This window comes from Rhinoderma darwinii, chromosome 3 (assembly GCF_050947455.1).
Source record: "Rhinoderma darwinii isolate aRhiDar2 chromosome 3, aRhiDar2.hap1, whole genome shotgun sequence".
NCBI lineage: Eukaryota > Metazoa > Chordata > Amphibia > Anura > Rhinodermatidae > Rhinoderma > Rhinoderma darwinii.
In genome coordinates, this window is record NC_134689.1 from 297,363,324 (window position 1) to 297,385,695 (window position 22,372).

The following is a 22,372-nucleotide window of genomic DNA, read 5'->3' on the forward strand; positions in this document are numbered from 1 at the left end:
GTATGTATAGTACGCAGGCAGTTGTTAGGACATACCTAAGTATGCCCTAACAACAAGAAATAAGGTAAGACAGCCCTGGGGTCCTTCAATAGACCCTGGGCTGTCTGCCCATATATGGTATGGCCCTCGATCGCGTCACAGGAATTCCCTGTGACGCGATCCAGGGGCATCCCCCCTCCTCACTTTCCCCTGAATGCTGCAGTCAGCTTTGATCGCAGCATTCAGGAGAATAGCGGCGGAGATGAGCGGTTTCTCTGATCTCCGCCGTTATAGAGCGGGGCTGCGGCTGTGTAATACAGTCATTGCCCCGCTCCTGACTTTAATTGCACGGACGGTCAGCATGAGGTGATGCGGCCGGCGCTGCACTAATGAGCGGCGGCGCAGACACCGAAGACAGAACACGGGGGTGTTTTGCAGTGCGGCCGCCATGTTCTGTCTTCAGTGCCGCCGCTCATTAGTGCAGCGCTGGCCGCATCGCATCATCCTCGCGGCGCGCACTTGTCAGGACTCAGGAGCAGGGCAATGGCTGTATTACACAGCCGCAGCCCCGCTCTCATTCATCATGTATTACTATACTTAGCGGTGTGGCTTGAACCATTTGGGGATGCACAGTATCTAAACAGTATCGAAGTTTCGATGCATTGTGCATCCCTAGTAAGTAGTGCCACAAATCCCCTCTTGCCGCACAGCCCCCTTGTAGGTAGTGCCACACAGATCCCTTGTAGTGCCACACACACCCTTGTAGGTAGTGCCACACAGCCCCCGTGTAGGTAGCACTCCCTTCCTGTAGATAGCGCCACTATAGTTCCCTGTGGCTGGGGATTCCGCTCCTTGACGGGAGTGCTTGATGTCTCTGTCCATATATGAACAGTGACATCGGGCAACTAACTCCTGAAGCGGAATCCCTGTCCTCAGCATTGCAGATGCTGTGACCGGGGATTCCACTCCAGTAGAAGCCCCTGACGTCTCTGTCCATTTAGTCGGAGGGTGCTATCTACAGGGGTTCTGCAAAAAAATCTCCTCCTCCTCACATCCACTTCACGCTATGAGGAGCAGGAGAGAAAGCACGCCCGTGGCAGTTGTCCAGAGGAGTGTCGCGGCACCCCTGGAGGGTTCTCATGGGGACCTCATGTTGGGAACCACCAGCCTAGTAGATCGCAGAGCAGGGAGATACCTCCCTGCTCTGCTATAGTGTTCAATAGTATCTGCGTCCTTAGCAGAGCCGTATTTACAACTCACGCTGCCCTAGGCACTAAGCCTGAATATACCCCCATTAAAGGCCTATTTAGTTTAGCCAATTATCATCATGATTCGCTAGTTTCTGACCAATTATAATGATATTTGGTCAGTGTTAACAAAGGAGAAGATCAATGATAAAAACTTTGCTTATCGTTAATCTCAAATGAGAAAAAAAAAAAAGGTAATACACCCGGCCGTAGTCATAGCGATGCGTATTCTGTTCTGAGCGTAGCCCGGCCTCCAGGGATGACGATGCATCCCATGTGACAGCTGCAGCCAATCAAAGGCTGCAGCGGTCACATGAACTACAGCGTCAGTCATCGCAGGAGGCCGGGCTACGCTCAGAGAGAGGGAGAGGGACTACGGCCGGGAGTATTAGCTTTTTTTAAACATTTATTTCTGCAGTCTTTCCGCCCAAAAAATTGCACCAAAATTTGGTGCTGTTTTTCAGGTGAAATTCCCTGCGGTTCTCAGGACGTATACACTGTGTAGTTTTACGTATCCACCCTGTGTGTTCCTACCCTTATAATCAAGTTGCTCTCCCCCACAAATATTATCTCTAAGGGCTTATTCAGACGAATGGGATATACGTCCGTGCAACATGTTCACGCGCGTGGCATGGACCTATATCAGTCTATGGGGCCGTGCAGACATGTGCGTGATTTTTATGCATCGACGGTCCGCTGCGTAAAAGTCACGACATGTCCGTTCTTTGAGCGTTTTTCGCGCATCACGTACCCATTGAAGTCAATGGGTTCGTGAAAACCACGCATGTCACACGGAAGCACTTCTGTGCGAACAGCGTGATTCGCACAACAGCTGTGAAAAGGATGAATGAAAACAGAAAAGCACCACGTGCTTTTCTGTTTACAAACATCCAAATGGAGTGTCATAATGATGGCGGCTGCGCAAAAAGCACGCAGCCGCGCATCATATGCTGCTGCCACACGAAGCTGTCAAGTGCATTTTGCGCAGGCAAAACGCAGCGTTTTTTGCGTGCGCAAAAGGCACACGCTCGTGTGAATCCAGCCTAAGGGTAATGCCACACAGAGCGGCCCTGATGGTCGCAACGCAGCTAACAACCACGCCGGCACCATGTTCGGTGCGGCTGTCAAACAGCCTGTTAGTGGCCGCACGTATTCCAGTTACATTCGCATGCTCACTGCGCTCCATTCATTCTCTATGGGAGCGCCGGAGATAGCCGAGTGCAGTGTTCGGCTTTTTCCGGCGCTCCCATAGAGAATGGATAGGGGGTAAGCTGTTGTAATTTGCAAAATCGTGCGGCCATAAAGGGTATATTAATTCATGTCTTAACGAGGTATTGGACAGCCGCTCCTACATAGTGCCAGCGCGGTTGTTGCCCGCGTTGCGACAGTGTGAGGGCCACTACGCGTGGCCGTACCCTAAAGAATCCTTTCTCCCCATACATAACGCTAAGTTCCCCTCCCCCATGATTCATAATAAGCTCCTATACCACAAAATAAACTATACAGAAGTCCCCCTCCTCACAAAATACATGTATAAAAAATCACCCCACACTACTATAGCATTTAGGGCAATGTCCCCTCACCTTCAAAATCGATCTGTAAAAAATACACACAAAGTACCTATAACCTAGTCTCCCCTCCCCCACAAAATCGATCTTTTAAAAAAAAACAAAAAAACAAAACATCCTGTTACACATCAGTAAAAGCCCCTTCTTTCCTCCTCCCTCACGCAGCACATAAATAAAAATAGATTAGGCTAAAGCTGCTGCTCTTACCTGACACTGGAGCTCCGTGGAGGAGTCTTCACTGTGGCAGCAGCACAGCAGGAAGGCGCTGCGGGAGGCTCTGAGTCTGTGTGACTGTGCAGTACAGGCTGTGCTGATTGGTGGAGCAGACAGAAGCACCTGCTACTCCTCCAATCAGCGCTCACTTCACGCAGCAGTGCAGAGGAAGGAACATTTCTCCTCTCTTCGGCTCGTACCCACTGGCGCCCCCCTTACAGCATGGTGCCCGGCACCCTGTGCGACCACACGTGTCGCACATAGCTAAGGTCGGCCATGTGGGCACGGCTCATTATCAGTATAATGTAAGAAGCGAAGTATTGCCTAATTTATAAATTTTTTTAGGTTCCAGTTCAGTTCTGAAGTTGCTTTGAGGGACCTATATATTAGAAACCCCTATGAAACACCCCATTTTAGAAACTAGACCCCTCAAAGTATTCACAACAGCATTTAGAAAGTTTATGAACCCTTTAGGTGTTTCACGGGAATTTAGAGCAAAGTAGAGGGGAAATTTACATATTTTTTTTTGTCAGAAAATCCTCTTTATACCATTTTTTTTATAACACAAAAGGTTTTATCAGAGAAATGCAACTCAATACTTATTGCCCAGATTCTGTAGTTTTGAGAAAAATCCCACATGTGGCCCTAGTGTGATAATGGACTGAAGCCCCGGCCTCCGAAGCAAAGGAACACCTAGTGGATTTTGAGCCCTCCTTTTTATTAGGCACCATGTCCGGTTTGAAGAGGTCTTGTGGTGCCCCCATTTTGGAAACTAGACCCCTTGAGGAATACATTGTAGTTTTCTTGGGGTGCATGCGGCTTTTTGATCAGTTTTTATTCTATTTTCAAGTGGCGTGGTGACTAAAAAACAGCAATTCTACTATTGTTATTTTATTCTATTTTTTTTACAGCGTTCACCGTGCGCTAGAAATGACATATTCACTTTATTCTGTGGGGCGATACGATTACGGCGATACCATATGTTTATAGTTTTTTTTATGTCTTATGGCGTTTGCACAATAAAATACTTTTTGTAAAAAATCATTTACTTTTTGTGTTGCCTTATTCTAAGAGCCATAACTTTTTTATTTTTCCATCAAGAAAGCCGTGCGAGGACTTATTTTTTGCGTAACGAACTGTAGTTTCGATCAGTACCAATTTTAGGTACATGCGACTTTTTGATCTCTTGTTATTTCATTTTTTGGGAGGTGAAGTGACCAAACAATTGTGATTCTGGTACAGTTTATTATTATTTTCTTTTACGGAGTTCACTACGCAGGATAAATAACGAAATAATTTTGCATTTCAGGCCGTTACGGACGCGGCAATACCAATTATGTATAGTTTATTTGTTTGTTTATATATTTTTATTAATAATAAAAGACTGATAAGGGAAAAGGGGGGATTTTGACTTTTATTACTTTTAAAACTTTTATTTTCTTATTTTTACACATCTTTTTTTAACTTTTTTTTTCCTTTATTACTTTGTCCCACTAGAGGACTTGAGGGCAGGAGGCCCTGATCGCTATTCTAATACACTGCACTACATGCGTAGTGCAGTGTATTAGAGCTGTCAGGTACTCACTGACAGCAAGCATAGTGGGTCCTGACTTCGTCAGGACCCACTAGGCTTCCATCGATTGCATAGCCGGACGCCATTGTTTGGTGTCCGGTTGCCATAGTCACCATCGCCAGCCGCTATCGTGTAGCAGGCTGGCGATTGTAACTTAACCCCTAAAAAGCCGTGATCGCTATTGAACATGGCTTTTAAGGGGTTAATCAGCGGGGACACAGTGATCGGCCCCAGCTGTAGGAGCTGCGGCAGCAGCTGTACGAGACAGCAGCTGTCACAGCTCCTGCATGTGTCGGGAGGATGGCCGAAATGGCCGTTACTCCCGCGACGTAATAGTCTGTCGCTGAGCGCGAACGATACACTTAGCACCACGGATTATTACGCCGCTGAGCGTTAAGGGGTTAATCGCAGCAAAACTTGACGGACATGTCTCTGATGAGTCACTGGATCTGGGGCAAAAATCAGAATGTCATCGAGATAGACCACAACACAGACATAGAGGGGATCTTTGAAGATATCATTGACGAACTCTTGGAAGACTGCGAGAGCGTTACATAGACCGAAGGGCATTATCAGGTATTCATAGTGCCCGTCTCGAGTGTTAAACGCCGTCTTCCATTCATCACCCCGGTGAATCCGGATTAGGTTGTAAGCCCCCTGCAGGGCTAGCTTAGAAAATGTTTTGTCTCCCTGTATGCGACCAAACAGTTCTGAAATCAATGGCAACGGATATCTATTTTTTACCGTGATCTGGTTGAGACCCCGGTAATCGATGCAGGGTCGAAGAGATCCGTCCCTCTTTTTGACAAAGAAGCACCCAGAGAAATTCCTCTCCAAATTCTCCTTAATATAGGTGGACTTAGATTGAGTCTCTGGCAAGGAGAGAGGGTATACCCTACCACGTGGGAAGGGACGCACGAGGAACCAGTTCAATAGGGCAGTCATACGCCCGGTGTGGAGACAGAGTCTCAGCCTCCCTCTTGGTAAAGACATCCGCAAACTGTGAGTAGTGGGAAGGCAATCCTGCCAATGGATGAGACTGGGGAGACAGGGTTGGATGGATCTGACCCAGGCAGCGGTTGAAGCACTCGGAACCCCACTGGAGAACCTCTCCAGAATTCAAGTCCAGAACTGGGGCATGTGGACGGAGCCAGGGCAGGCCCAGCAGCACAGGGTTGACGGCCTTGGACAGGACAAAAAACGAGATGATCTCGGAATGAAGGGCTCCCACTTGGAGCTTCAGTGATTTGGTCACAACTACAATAGGGTCTGGCAACGGCAGTCTATTCACCGAGGCAATGATCAAATGCCTCTCCAGGGGGGTTAAGGGCAACTGGAGAAGATCCACCAGGTCTCTCCGAATTAAGTTAGCTGCGGATCCAGAGTCCAGATAGGCAGAGACCCAGTGCGTCTTCTCGCCGGACACTATGGTCACAGGGGTGGACAATTTGGAAAAAAGTCCCTCCACACCCAGAATTGTCTCTCCAACCAATCCTAGGTTCTGGGGCTTTTGGGGGCACAGACACACAAGATGGCCTCCGAGGCCGCAATACAGAGTCCCGAAGTGAGCCTGCGTTGTCTCTCCTGGATAGACAGTTTGAGATAGTCCATCCTCAAGGACTCCTTAGGTGGAACAGCTGATGAGGACAGCAGGGGTTGCTGAAATGTGGGAGCCGGACTAGGGAGTCCTCCCTCCCGACGAGCCTCTTGGAACCGTTCTCGGATCCTTATGTCAATCCGGGCGGCCAGAAGAATGAAATCGTCCAGGGTAAATGGCAGATCTCAGGCAGCAAGCTCGCCCTTAATCACGTGGGACAGTCCCTGCCAAAATGTTGCCACCAAGGCATCGTTGTTCAATTACAACTCTGCCGCTAGGGTGCGGAAGTTAATGGCGCACTCGCCCACAGAAGTGTCTCCCTGGCGAAGGTTCAGCAAGGAGGTGGCTGCAGACGAGACTCGTCCAGGTTCCTCAAATACCATGCGAAATGTCCGTAGGAACCCCTGGAAATCACGGGTCTCTGATCCTTGTTGTTCCCAGATGGGGTTCGCCCATGCTAGGGCCCTGCCAGTGAGGAGAGAGACGATGAAAGCGACCCTTGCGCCGTCAGTAGAAAATGCTCTTGAATACAGACTGAAGTGGATCTGGCACTGGTTAAAAAATCCCCTGCAGGTCCTCGCGTCTCCATCATAGCAATGAGGTAGCGGCAGAGAGAATCGGGGATCAGCACTGCCAGGAGGTGTAGTCGGAGGGTCCGTACAGCCAGGAGGTGTAGTAGGAGGAACGGCAGATTGCATATCCAGCCGATGCGCAATAATGTTTAACGCCTGGAGGAATTGGTGTTGTCGAGACCTGAGGTTTAGCATATCCGCCTGCTTCACTTGTGATGTCGTCATGAACTTGGATTGACCAGCGGAGTCCATGGCCTGAGCGTACTGTCACGATCTGTGGGTATGCGGACCCACTGGGCCGTACCGCTGTAGTAGTATAGCAGCTGGCCAAACAGGGTACAAAGTCAATGTCTATAGTTCGGATAATGTACCTGTGGCAATACAGACAGTAGCGATGCTTTAGGTTCGGATGGAACTCTGGCAGCAGGCAGACACAGCAGGTGTAGTAAGCGATGCAACACGGCTCCAACACTTGTACAGCACAGGAACATGGTAGCACGGGAACAGGATAGTGGTAGCAGGAACGGGAACACTGGGAACTGGAAAACACTCAAGGGACCATTTTGCAAGACTAACACGGGTATACAACAACAACAACGCTCAGGCGATGAAGGAAGGTGCAGAGCCCTTCTTCTAGTCTAGGGTCATTTAGGCTAATTGGAACATTACTCCAGGTGTGCGCACTGGCCCTTTAATTCCGGGCACGAGTGTTCGCGTACACCCTGCGGGATGCTGCAGAACGGGATGGAAGTGAGCACTGGCATCTCATAAGAAGGAGATGGGGGCCATCGCTTGCAGATCCATGGCTGCGGCCGTCGGGGGGTGAGTAATCCCGACGGTCCGCGACCATGGGTGTAAGGGTATGTTCACACGGCCTATTTACGGACGTAATTCGGGCATTTTTGCCCCGAATTACGTCTGAAAATAGCGCCTCAATAGCGCTGACAGTACTTGCGGCCGAAATACGTCCGTCAATTACGGACGTAATTAGTGTGTGTGCACATACCCTTAGAATTACAACATCACAAGCACATTTAATACTTTCCCTAGCTCTTTTCCTCCATGGTGGGCTGTTGTTCTGCTGTCACTTCCTTTGACGTTCCCCTGCTTCTGCTGCAGCTATTGGCGGAGCAGGAGGGGGGGTCTCAGAAAAGCAAACCGCCCATCTGTGGCAGAAATCGGAAAGTCATCCTTGAAATTCTGTCGCAAATCTATTAATAAAATAAGTGGGGGGCTTGCATATTGCAAATACGACATGTGTACACATACCCTAAAGGTAAATGCGTATGTGGTGCATCTGCTGTGGATTGAATGCATTGATTAAGCTTTATTTACATAAAACCAGGAATTCCCTTTTAACGCAGGGGCTCTAGTGCTGGGCCCCATCTTGGTGTGGCCTGGAAGGGGGTCCCTGTTGCTGCTGAGCCCTGAGTCTCCATCAGTAGCCAGTCCACTCTGGCTAACACAGGACTGTCAACGGATCGCCTGCTGCAAGATATACCAATGTAGCCGCGATACTACAGCACTGAAATATAGGGGTGTAGCTATAGGGGGTGCAGAGGTAGCAGTCACACCAGGCCCTGGTACCTAAGGGGGTCCAAAGGCCCCTCAGTCACATAAGGAGACACTAGTATAGTAGAAATGGCACATGCTACTTGGGGGGCCCTGTCACACATTTTGCAATAGGGCCCACGGGCTTGATGTTACGTCTCTTTATAAAGCATTGGGACAGTTGAGTGTGCACTGCGGTTTATACTGGATATTAGGTCCTTTACCTTGGACTGTTCTGAACGTAAGGGGTAATAAAATGATTGGCCAAGTAGGTCGTACAGCGCAGGAAATTGTGTTTTGATGTTCCCAGTTAAGTGGGTTATGAAGCACCAGTGTTTCCTGTTAGTAGAGCGGTTATCTACTGGTGGTCCAGCTGTCACCAAGGTCACATCTCAGATTATTATTCTTTCTGCGTGCAGTTTGACACACAAGAAAACTTGTTGCTTTCTACTTTTCCCTTAGACATCTGTTCTTTTGTGTATTAAGTAGTACTGCTTACTTCAAATAAAAAGTTACAGAAAATACTTTGTATATCAATTCCTCCCAGTTTTCAGGATCTCTGGTTCCAGGCAGTGAATAAAAACCCCCATTTAGAAGCTAAAAACTCTGCCCTGATAATGCGCTAAAGTGTATCAGAGCTCTCTCTATTAACAACCCCTAAGCTGTGTGAGCAGAACTTGGTCAGGATATTACAAAAAGAAGAAGAAAAAAAACACAACAGGAAAATGTTTCTATTCACTGACATGAAGCGGAGATCTTGAACTCTGTATGAAACTGATACACACAAAGTAAATTTGAAAATTGACTTTTCATAATATAATGAATAGGCTAAAAAGGTTTGTATACCGAAGATAGATAGACAGACAGATAGATAGATAGATAGATAGATAGATAGATAGATAGATAGATAGATAGATAGATAGATAGATAGATAGATAGATAGATAGATAGATAGATAGATAGATAGATAGATAGATAGATGACAGAATCCAGTCATGAGGTCATGTCGTCACCTCTCCATACTTCACCTTCACTGCTTCATCCAGGAGACCGGTAACTATTTCAGAGCTGCTGACTGGCTGAGATAAATCATGTGACTCCACAGATACAGGAAGTATTGTGTTTCTAACGTCTACGTGTTTCTAACGTCTACAATGTGCTGCTGCCGATAGCAGCCAATCAGATGACAGATCTCATTTATCAATGACATGTTGGGAAATTAAAGCAGTGACACCATTTAGTTGCTATGGGCAACCACTATATTTTAATTTTGCTTTTTTAACATCCTTGCTAACTTCAGATGGTGCTGAATAAAGTCTCCAGTGTAAACATATAAAGTGCACAGCTCCTAACAGTCTGGCTTATCACAGGACTCCCCATGAACAGGGCCACTAAGAGGTGGGGCTTATGAAGATTGGGAGTTTCTAGACAATTTTGGGCGCATTAGTGGGGTTGGGGCGCCATTCTCTACCCCAGAGCAGCATGCGCCAGATTCATATATGCGGAGCATGCCTTGCTGATGAATCTGTCATAGGGGGGAAATCGCCTGGTCCGCAGGATAGACCATAAATGTCTGATAGATGCGGGTACAACCTATGAGAACTAAAGGAGGCGTTATTACTGTATGGGGCACTAAGGGGGCACTATTACTGAAAAGGGGCACAAAAGGAGCAGTGTTACTGAGGGGGCACTTTTATTGTGTGGGATACCATTACCATCTGGAGCACTGTGGGTGCTGAGTTTGTTTAGAGGATGGGGTATAGGTAGAGAGTATGCTAGTAAAGCGAGGAACTAACATGTCTGTGTGAAATTCTGCAGAGTGGTGGCTGGAAGAAGTCGTCTTGGCGGTTTGGGCCGGATGGAGAAGAAAAGGAAAGATAACTTCTACAATCAGCGAAGATCTCCCCTTATTAGTCACTGAACGTAACTGTAGTATAATCACTTATATGGTCTGCAGAGCGCCTGTGCGGAACCGGTATCTACCACTATACAGTCACTGCGTGGTGGAAATATTGGTCTATGTATAGTGGAGAAGACTTATTAAGACTGGGTATTATTCATTGACTATGTGGTTATGGTATGGGGGTATTATTCAGTAACAGTATGGGGGTATTATTCAGTAACAGTATGGGGGTATTATTCAGTAACAGTATGGGGGTATTATTCAGTAACAGTATGGAGGTATTATTCAGTAACAGTATGGGGGTATTATTCAGTAAAAGTATGGGGGTATTATTCAGTAACAGTATGGGGGTATTATTCAGTAACAGTATGGGGTATTATTCAGTAAGGCGGGATTCACACGACAGGGATTCCCGGCCGGGTGCCGGCCGTTCATAAATCGGCCGGCACCCGGCTGCATTAGGAATAATAGACCCCTAATGGGGCTATTCACACGACCGATTTTTTGACGGCTGGGAAAACCGTCCGTCAAAAAATAGGACATGCTCTATTTTCAGCCGGGTGCCCGGCCGCCCGGCTCACATAGAAGTCTATGGGGCCGGGTAATACCCGGCCATCACCGGAATGTGTCCCGAGTGATGGCCGGGTCTACCGTCGCTCGCGCACTCTCTCTCCTCCTCCTCACAGTGCAGAGTGCATGTGAGGAGGAGGAGGAGGGTCTTTTATTGCTCGCTGTAGGAGTCGGAATCCCCAATCCCCGGCCGGGGATTGGGGATTCCGCTACAGGAGAAGTGCGTGACTACACTGTCCAGATATGGACACAGCGAAGTCACTCACTTCTGCAGCGGAATCCCCAACTCTATGGCCGGGGATGCCGCTACAGGAGAAGTGCATGACTACACTGTCCATATATGGACACAGCGAAGTCACGCACTTCTGCAGCGGAATCCCCGACTCTATGGCCGGGGATGCCGCTACAGGAGAAGTGAGTGACTACACTGTCCATATATGGACACAGCGAAGTCACGCACTTCTGCAGCGGAATCCCCGACTCTATGGCCGGGGATGCCGCTACAGGAGAAGTGCATGACTACACTGTCCATATATGGACACAGCGAAGTCACGCACTTCTGCAGCGGAATCCCCGACTCTATGGCCGGGGATGCCGCTACAGGAGAAGTGCATGACTACACTGTCCATATATGGACACAGCAAAGTCACGTACTTCTGCAGCGGAATCCCCGACTCTATGGCCGGGGATTCCGCTACAGGAGAAGTGAGTGACTACACTGTCCATATATGGACACAGTGACGTCACTCACTTCTGAAGCGGAATTCCCGACCTGTGGCAGGGAATTCCTCTTCAGGAGAAGTCAGTGACTACACTGTCCATATATGGACATTGAAGTCAGTGACTTCTCCTGGAAGGGGGGGGGGGGATGGGTGCAACCTACAGGGGGCTGTGTGGGATCACCTACAGGGGACTTGGTGGCATCACCTACAGGGGGCTGGGTGGCATCACCTACAGGGGGCAGGGTGGAATCACCTACAGGGGGCAGGGTGGAATCACCTACAGGGGGCAGGGTGGAATCACCTACAGGGGGCAGGGTGGAATCACCTACAGGGGGCAGGGTGGAATCACCTACAGGGGGCAGGGTGGAATCACCTACAGGGGGCAGGGTGGGTGGCATCACCTACAGGGGGCAGGGTGGGTGGCATCACCTACAGGGGGCAGGGTGGGTGGCATCACCTACAGGGGGCAGGGTGGGTGGCATCACCTACAGGGGGCTGGTGGGTGGCATTACCTACAGTGGGCTGTGTGGCATCACCTACAGTGGGCTGTGTGGCATCACCTACAGGGGGCAGGGTGGGTGGCATGACCTACAGGGGGCAGGGTGGGTGGCATCACCTACAGGGGTCAGGGTGGGTGGCATCACCTACAGGGGACTGGTGGGTGGCATCGCCTACAGGGGGCTGGGTGGCATCACCTACAGGGGGCTGGGTGGAATTACCTACAGGGGGCTAGGTGGCATTACCTACAGGGGGCTGTGTGGCATCACCTACAGGGGGCTGGGTGGCATTACCTACAGGGGGCTGGGTGGCATTACCTACAGGGGGCTGGGTGGCATTACCTACAGGGGGCTGGGTGGCATTACCTACAGGGGGCTGGGTGGCATCACCTACAGGGGGCTGGGTGGAATTACCTACAGGGGGCTAGGTGGCATTACCTACAGGGGGCTGGGTGGCATCACCTACAGGGGGCTGGGTGGCATTACCTACAGGGGGCTGGGTGGCATTACCTACAGGGGGCTGGGTGGCATTACCTACAGGGGGCTGGGTGGCATTACCTACAGGGGGCTGTGTGGCATCACCAACAGGGGGCTGGGTGGCATTACCTACCAGGGGGGCTGTGGCATTATCTACAAAGGGATGTGTGTGGCAACAAATTTAAATGAAATTCATCCGATTTTAAAACGGACAGGGAAAAAAACGGATGCAAATCGGGTCCAAATCGGCCGGTAAAAACGGCAACTCGGCCCGGAACGGAATCGGAACGGATGCAAATCGGATGCAAACCGGCCGGGAAAATCGGCCAAAAACGGCCGATTTTCCCGGCCGACACTCGGACCCTGTCGTGTGAATGAGGCCTAACAGTATGGGGGTATTATTCAGTAACAGTATGGAGGTATTATTCAGTAACAGTATGGGGGTATTATTCAGTAACAGTATGGTGGTATTATTCAGTAACAGTATGGGGGTATTATTCAGTAACAGTATGGGGGTATTATTGAGTAACAGTATGGGGGTATTATTCAGTAACAGTATGGTGGTATTATTCAGTAACAGTATGGTGGTATTATTCAGTATCAGTATGGGGGTATTATTCAGTAACAGTATGGAGGTATTATTCAGTAACAGTATGGAGGTATTATTCAGTAACAGTATGGGGGTATTATTCAGTAACAGTATGGGGGTATTATTCAGTAACAGTATGGAGGTATTATTCAGTAACAGTATGGGGGTATTATTCACTAACAGTATGGGGGTATTATTCAGTAACAGTATGGAGGTATTATTCAGTAACAGTATGGGGGTATTATTCAGTAACAGTATGGGGGTATTATTCAGTAACAGTATGGAGGTATTATTCAGTAACAGTATGGGGTATTATTCACTAACAGTATGGGTGTATTATTCAGTAACAGTATGGGTGTATTATTCAGTAACAGTATGCGGGTATTATACAGTAACAGTATGGGGGTATTATTCAGTAACAGTATGGGGGTATTATTCACTAACAGTATGGGGGTATTATTCACTAACAGTATGGGGGTATTATTCAGTCACTTAATGCGTTTCTTAAAAACGCGTCGAGTATAAAAAGAAGCTTCAGAGCAATTCTTTGGTGCGTAAAACGCCTAATTCCCATAGTCAATGAGAGCCCTAATTACATGCCAAAAAACGCCCTGAAAGCGCGCGCACAACACGTAAAAAGCCACTAGAGTTTTTTACACGTTTACACATAGCTTTTAGCGCTGCGTGAACAAGGCCTAACAATGCCTCCTTTAGTTCTCAATATAGGTGTGGTCTTAGAGTTGGTACCCGCATCTGTTAGACATTATAGACTATCCAGTGGATTTGCCATAAATGTCTGAGATTGGAAGAACTCTTTAATTTGCTTTCTGCGCTTTTCTGTTTTTCCCCTGTGAAGAAGCAGCAGTAATTACAGAAGGTTTTATTCTCCTCCAATCACAGCGCAGCTTATACAATCTGGCTGCATGATACTGATGGAACCTAGAACCCTGCCGCATCATAGACATTGTGCTCATCTCCCGGGTGATGACGACGTGTTGTGGCATTTCTTGTTGATCGGTGAGAGAAGTCAGACACGTCTTCTAGGAGCTGTCGAGCGTTTCTACCTTAACAGGATATTCTTTGCTTTGCAACTTTCTGACAACCTGTTCCCGGCTGGAGATACAGGTTGTCACCACCATGGAGCAGGACATCATGGAGTTTTTCGCATGGAGGAGGAGGACTGTTCCGCATCTGATGTGTAGCCCCCTGAGGATGGTCGTCTGGTCCTCCTGCCTCTTTCTCGGGGTAACAACCCTTGGACTCTGCATCCCAGCTCTTCCTGTCTCCTGGCAACCTGCAGGCTACACCCTTATTTTCTATATATACTTTGCTCACGCGATCTTGCATCTACTCAAGGTCTCCATGAACTTTTCAGACATGGACGACGTTGTGAGCAGATTTTTCCCTGTGTGTGGGACAACATACATCCACGTCTCCATGTCTCACATGTACACACGCAGGAGAAGACGAAACCTTTGGTTTTACTCTATCTGTGTACCCGTTACTGTTATGGGGGCCACAATCCTGTCCCTGGCATCTCGTTGTGTTATTTTAGAGATCGGACATTGGTCTGGTGTCTCCGTTGGAACACTGGTGGGATACGCCCTGTGCCTCCACCTTTATCTCCTGTACCAAGTCGTGACCACATGGGAAGGTGACGAGGACCGGACCGTACAGGACTGGGAATAGAGGCAGAATACCGGCCCATATGTCATCGCCTACACATATACAGATCCGCAATGAGGAGGCGGAGCTAACAAATTCTTAATAAATATTATAATGTCACATAATCAGCACTGGTTTCATTTTTCACAATAATACAGTTTATAGGAAACACATGGACAAAAAGTGACATGAGAGGAGATGATCCTGGAGAAGTGGCTGCACCGTGATGGGAGGATGGTAAGAGCTGGATGTGACCAGGGCCCCCTACAGCTAAATTTTCTGGGCCCCCCTACCGTGGCACCGCCTGTTAACGGTACTCCGTCCAGCACTATATCATGGTACCCAGGGCCGCCATCAGGGGGGGTATTAGGGGTACTGATGTGAGAGGCCCGGCCAAACCTAATTGAAAGGGGGGCCCGGCAAACTGCCGCGACTTGCCTTTGGTAGAAAAAAAACAGGCCCCTGCAATGGGGCCCGTTTTTTTCACCAAAAGAATGTCATGAGCTGCGGGCCCCCCTTTCAATTAGGTTTGGCCGGGCCTCTCACATCAATACCCCTAATACCCCCCTGATGGCGGCCCTGGGTAGCATGGGGGCCGTCAAACACTGCCGCCCGTGCGACCGATCACGCGCACCCGCAAACTCCCGAGCATGCGCACCGGCGGCCACCTGGAACCGCGCACCGAATTTTGAGGCAGATTTTGACCTGCCCACACTATCTTGCCGCGTTTTTTGCCCACGGCGATTGAGGACAGCAGACAGAAAACGCAGCGAAAAATGCATTTTCTGCCTCCCATTGATTTCGATGGGAGGTCAGAGGCGGAACCGTGGCAAGAAAGGACGTGCTGCTTTTTCTTTTTTCCGCCACTGGCTCCCATTGATTTCAGATTAAATCAATGGGAGGCGGTTTTGGAAGTTGTTTGGTGCTGATTCTGACGCAGTGTCCGAGTCAATATCAAGGCCCAAAAACTCTGTGAACTGGGCCTTATTGTTAGGGCTTATTCAGACGAACGTGTAATACGTCCGTGCAACGTGCGTGATTTTCACGCGCCTCGCACGGACCTATGTTACTCTATGGGGCCATGCAGACTGTCAGTGATTTTCACGCGCCTCGCACGGACCTATGTTACTCTATGGGGCCATGCAGACTGTCAGTGATTTTCACGCAGCGTGAGTCCGCTGCGTAAAACTCACGACATGTCCGATGTTTGTGCATTGTTGGCGCATCATGCACCCATTGAAGTCAATGGGTGCGTGAAAATCACGCCCAGCACTTCCGCAGCGGTATAAACTATGAATGAAAACAGAAAAGCACCACGTGCTACAAACATACAAACAGAGTGTCGTAATGATGGCGGCTGCGAGAAAATCACGCAGCCGCGCATCATACGCTGCTGACACACGGAGCTGTTATGGACCTTTTGCATGCACAAAACGCCACGTTTTTGCGCGCGCAAAAAGCACACGCTCGTGTAAATCCGGCCTTAGGGTAGGAACACACTAGGCATGAACACTGCGGATTTTATGCAACACATTTTATTGTGGAAAATCCGCAGCGTATTACAGTGGCAGCCGAGTGGATGGGATTTGAACAAATCTCATCCACACGCTGCAAAAAAAATTGACCTGCAGTGTGGCTTTTTAAGCCGCAGCATGTCAATGTATTCTGTGGAATCGCTGCTCCTCTGATGCGGAAATGCTGCGGTTCTGCCGCAAAAATCACACATGAGAAGAAAAAAAAGGTACTTTTTTAAATTGATAAAGTTTAGACTTGCCCCGGCCGTAGTCCTGGTGACGCGATCCTCTATTCTTAGCGCAGCCCCGCCTCCTGTCATGACGTTTGATCCCATGTGACTGCTGCAGCGGTCACATGGTCTACAGCGTCATCCCAGGAGGCGGGGCTACGTTCAAAAGAGAGAGACGCGTCGCCCTAAACTACGGCCGGGGCAATTCTAAACTTTTTTTTCCCTACAGGATTCCCGCAGCGGACATGCCTCACGAAACCTGCGCCACTATTTGGTGCGGTTTTGCTGGCAGAATTCCCTGCGGCTACCGGGGCGGATAAGCTGTGTAGTTTTACTCAGCATATCCGCCTAGTGTGTTCCTTATGATGTCGCTCCTGGAGCTGCTGCCGGTCTCTAAATAGGTAGTTGGTCCAGTAGAATTTGGAATTATTTTTTTTTGTGAACCAGCTTAAAAAAATACAAAACTTTTGTGTTTGGGCCTGTTCACATCACCGTTCGCTTCCGTTCCGGGGTTCCGTCTGAGGTTTCCGTCGGGTGAACCCCGCAACGGAAAGTGAAAGTGACAGCACACCGTTGTTTTTTGGGGCGACACGTCTCTCTCTTCTGAACGTAGCCCCGCCTCCTGGGATGACGCTGTAGACCATGTGACTGCTGCAGCCGTCACATGGGATGAAACGTCATGACAGGAGGCCGGGCTGCGCTAAGAATAGAGGATCGCGTCACCAGGACTACGGCCGGGGCAAGTCTAGACTTTTTTATAAATTTAAAAAAGTGCCTTTTTTTTCTTCTCATGTGTGATTTTTGCGGCAGAACCGCAGCATTTCCGCATCAGAGGAGCAGCGATTCCACAGAATACATTGACATGCTGCGGCTTAAAAAGCCAAAAAGCCACACTGCAGGTCAATTTTTTTTGCAGCGTGTGGATGAGATTTGTTCAAATCTCATCCACTCTGCTGCGACTGTGATACGCTGCGGATTTTCCACAATAAAATGTGTTGCATGAAATCCGCAGTGTTCATGCCTAGTGTGTTCCTACCCTAAGGCCGGATTTACACAAGCGTGTGCTTTTTGCACGCGCAAAAAACGTGGCGTTTTGCGCATGCAAAAGGTCCATAACAGCTCCGTGTGTCAGCAGCGTATGATGCGTGGCTGCGTGATTTTCGCGCAGCCGCCATCATTATGACACTCTGTTTGTATGTTTGTAGCACGTGGTGCTTTTCTGTTTTCATTCATAGTTTATACTGCTGCGGAAGTGCTGGGCGGGATTTTCACGCACCCATTGACTTCAATGGGTGCGTGATGCGCGAACAATGCACAAATATAGGACATGTCGTCAGTTTTACGCAGCGGACACACGGACACACTCTGCATGAAACTCACTGACAGTCTGCACGGCCCCATAGAGTAACATAGGTCCGTGCGAGGCGCGTAAAAATCACGCGCGTTGCACGGACGTATTACACGTTAGTCTGAATAAGCCCTAACAATAAGGCCCAGTTCACAGAGTTTTTGGGCCTTGATATTGACTCGGACACTGTGTCAGAATCAGCACCAAACAACTTCCAAAACCGCCTCCCATTGATTTAATCTGAAATCAATGGGAGCCAGTCGCGGAAAAAAGAAAAAGCAGCACGTCCTTTCTTGCCGCGGTTCCGCCTCTGACCTCCCATCAAAATCAATGGGAGGCAGAAAATGCATTTTTTGCTGCGTTTTCTGTCTGCTGTCCTCAATCGCCGCGGGCAAAAAACGCGGCGAGATAGTGTGGGCAGGTCAAAATCTGCCTCAAAATTCGGTGCGCGGTTCCAGGCGGTCGCCGGTGCGCATGCGCGGGAGTTTGCGGGTGCGAGTGATCGGTTGCACGGGCGGCGGTGTTTGACGGCCCCCATGCTACCCAGGGCCGCCATCAGGGGGGGTATTAGGGGTACTGATGTGAGAGGCCCGGCCAAACCTAATTGAAAGGGGGGCCCGCAGCTCATGACATTCTTTTGGTGAAAAAAACGGGCCCCATTGCAGGGGCCTGTTTTTTTTCTACCAAAGGCAAGTCGCGGCAGTTTGCCGGGCCCCCCTTTCAATTAGGTTTGGCCGGGCCTCTCACATCAGTACCCCTAATACCCCCCCTGATGGCGGCCCTGGGTACCATGATATAGTGCTGGACGGAGTACCGTTAACAGGCGGTGCCACGGTATGGGGGCCCAGAAAATTTAGCTGTAGGGGGCCCTGAAATTCCTGATGGTGGCCCTGGCCGTCACATGGGATGAAACGTCATGACAGGAGGCCGGGCTGCGCTAAGAATAGAGGATCGCGTCACCAGGACTACGGCCGGGGCAAGTCTAGACTTTTTTATAAATTTAAAAAAGTGCCTTTTTTTTCTTCTCATGTGTGATTTTTGCGGCAGAACCGCAGCATTTCCGCAACAGAGGAGCAGCGATTCCACAGAATACATTGACATGCTGCGGCTTAAAAAGCCACACTGCAGGTCAATTTTTTTTGCAGCGTGTGGATGAGATTTGTTCTAATCTCATCCACTCTGCTGCGACTGTAATACGCTGCGGATTTTCCACAATAAAATGTGTTGCATGAAATCCGCAGTGTTCATGCCTAGTGTGTTCCTACCCTAAGGCCGGATTTACACAAGCGTGTGCTTTTTGCACGCGCAAAAAACTTGGCGTTTTGCGCATGCAAAAGGTCCATAACAGCTCCGTGTGGCAGCAGCGTATGATGCGTGGCTGCGTGATTTTCGCGCAGCCACCATCATTATGACACTCTGTTTGTATGTTTGTAGCACGTGGTGCTTTTCTGTTTTCATTCATAGTTTATACTGCTGCGGAAGTGCTGGGCGGGATTTTCACGCACCCATTGACTTCAATGGGTGCGTGATGCGCGAACAATGCACAAATATAGGACATGTCGTGAGTTTTACGCAGCGGACACACGGACACACTCTGCATGAAACTCACTGACAGTCTGCACGGCCCCATAGAGTAACATAGGTCCGTGCGAGGCGCGTAAAAATCACGCGTGTTGCACGGACGTATTACACGTTAGTCTGAATAAGCCCTAACAATAAGGCCCAGTTCACAGAGTTTTTGGGCGTTGATATTGATTCGGACACTGCGTCAGAATCAGCACCAAACAACTTCCAAAACCGCCTCCCATTGATTTAATCTGAAATCAATGGGAGCCAGTCGCGGAAAAAAGAAAAAGCAGCACGTCCTTTCTTGCCGCGGTTCCGCCTCTGACCTCCCATCGAAATCAATGGGAGGCAGAAAATGCATTTTTCGCTGCATTTTTTGTCTGCTGTCCTCAATCGCCGCGGGCAAAAAACGCAGCAAAAAAACGCGGCAAGATAGTGTGGGCAGGTCAAAATCTGCCTCAAAATTCTTTAAGGAATTTTGAGGCAGATTTTTTTTTTGCCTGCAAAATCCTGTGTGAACAGGGCCATACATGATCAGCACTTTGAGATAATTTACTCACTGTGTCAGAAGAGCTGCTCCCACTCCAGTCCTCTTCCGGCGATGTCTTCCAGGCAAGGTCTTCGGTCCAGACGTCCAGTCCTTCACCTCCAGCCAGGCTCCAGGTAAGTTTTGTCCATGTGTGTCCGCGGCTGCGCGGGTGTGCGCGCGGTCGATCGCGGGTGCGCGCGCGGCCGATCGCGGGTGCGGGCGTTCGTGGGTGCGCGCTCGCGAGTGCGCACGCGCGGGAGTTTCCTTGTGCGCGCGGGCGGACGGTTTGACGGCCCCCCATGACGAGGGGAGGGGGCCCGCAGCAGCAGCAGCTCACGACATTCTTTTGGTGAAAAAACGGGCCCCATTGCAGGGGCCCGTTTTTTCCTACCAAAAGAATGTCGCGGCAGTTGCCGGGCCCCCCTTTCAATTAGGTTTGGCCGGGCCCCGCACACCAGTAGCCCTAATACACCCCTGATAGCGGCCCTGGATGTGACTGTCAGTGAATGGAGACATGGATGGTGGGTGACTATTCACTGACAAGGATACTGGCCTGTGTGTATGGGAGCAGCACCAGTATGATTGATGGGTAAGACTATGCTATTAGAGCCAAAGGTAAGTAAGAAGAAGAGTATAGCCAGTAATAATACTTACACTTTTTTCTATGACCGTCTGATAATCCAGAACAGGAGATAATCCGGCACATATCAGATCCCATTAATAGAACATTTATAGATTGTTGCTGTATTTGCATTTCACCAGGCTGTATCTAGAGAAAAAAAATATGATGTGACAGCCCCATGTAAATCTCTGTTTCTATCAATCTGTCATTCTACTGCCCAATCACAAACTACAAGAGGAGATCACCTCACTAAAATATCGCCACTGTGGTCAAGTTATCAGAACTTTTGCAAATTTGTTTTGGATTATTTAGTCCCTAGATGGCGCCACTTATTGTAAACCCACAACGTATCCCCAACAATGGTATCCAGGTGTCAACTCTTACTGAAGATATTTCACACAAAAGACAATTAGAAGTATAAATAATACAAGAATAATGTCACTATGCTACGCACCTAATAAAAAGAAAGACCGTATCCTTGTCAGTCATTGTGCTGCGTCACATATAAGGCCCTGGCGTTGCCTGGCGTCAGATACTTGTATGAGCCGCGCTGGAAAGCTGAGGAAGCCTGAGATGAGAAGAGGAGCTGCAAGGTGAGTTTTTCTTTTATTGCCGATGTGGGGGAAGGATGGAGCATGGACGGCTGAAATAAGTGACACATTTATTGAGAGGCTTTACTGCAACTTTTCATTGTATTAGGACTGCCCTATGAGACGCCAATAACTTTTCTGTTCTCCACACTAAGAAATATGTAATGGTCCTCAAGTTCTCCAGCTGACTGTCCTAACCTGTAGCAAGAGTAGATTCTAGACTATATCCCCAAACAAATACAGATGGGAGCACGGCCCAAAAATGCTGGGGCTGTCAGCGGCTGGCCGTGCCCGTAATCACAGGCACTAATTACGGGCATTGTCGTGTGCATGGGGCCTAAGATATATGCAATGGTCCTCAAGCTGACTGTCCTGACCTGTAGTAAGAGCAGATTCTAGACCAGAACCCTAAACAAATAGACTCCAGACCCCCTAGATACAGACATACTGACCCCCAGACCAGAATCATTAAATATATACAGACCCAAGCCAATCCCATTAACCCCTTCCCTATGGAGCGGTGAGAGGGCTTGTTTTTTGCAGGGCGAGCTGTCGTTTTTATTGGTACTATTTTTATGTAAATCCAACTTTTTGGTCACTTTTATTTCATTTTTTCTAGGAAGTAAGGGGACAAAAATAATTCAATTCTTGTGGGTTATTTTCTTTTTTTTTGTTACTGCATTTCACTGCGGGTCAAATAATTTAATAGAATAGTTTGGACCCTTACGGATGCGGCGATACCAATTACGATTATTACTTTACATTACTTTAAAAGACAAGGGAGTTTTCTGTTTTTTTTATACTGTTAGGTCTAGTTCACACTGAGGTTTTTTTCAGGCAGAAGAATTCTGGCCCAGAACTCCTTCAGAAATTTTGAGGCAGATTTTGAACGGCCAGCGTAGATTTAATGCTTTTTTTCTGCATTTTTCGCTGCGTTTTTTGCACAAAAAGCCGCTGATCTGATGCAAATCACTGTGAGGAAAAAATGCGGCAACGCGGTTTCCGCATCGGATTCAATGCTAAAAAACTTTGTGTGAACTGACCGTTATTGTAATGTTTTCCCCCCTATAATCCTAAAAATTTGATTAAACTATTTTTATATTATTCCCCCTAATGGAGCCTGAGAGCCTACTACATACAGCCCCTCCCGACTATAACATAAATGTACGCCAAATGTCAGAAAGGGGATAAATATATACAGTTGTATAGACCCATTACACAAAATACCCCAAACCCCAATAGATACAGAC

General features: G+C 48.6%; 1 long non-coding RNA gene across 1 annotated transcript in view; it reads right to left on the reverse strand.

Moving 5' to 3' along the window:
- Positions 1-22,372, reverse strand: part of LOC142748124 (uncharacterized) — a 50,731-nt gene that overhangs the window by 23,004 nt on the left and 5,355 nt on the right. The window contains exons 2-3 of the long non-coding RNA XR_012882144.1: positions 20,987-21,100; positions 20,565-20,679 (exon numbers count right to left, since the gene is read on the reverse strand). This is a non-coding gene — a long non-coding RNA (uncharacterized LOC142748124). The remainder of the gene's footprint in view (positions 1-20,564; positions 20,680-20,986; positions 21,101-22,372) is intronic.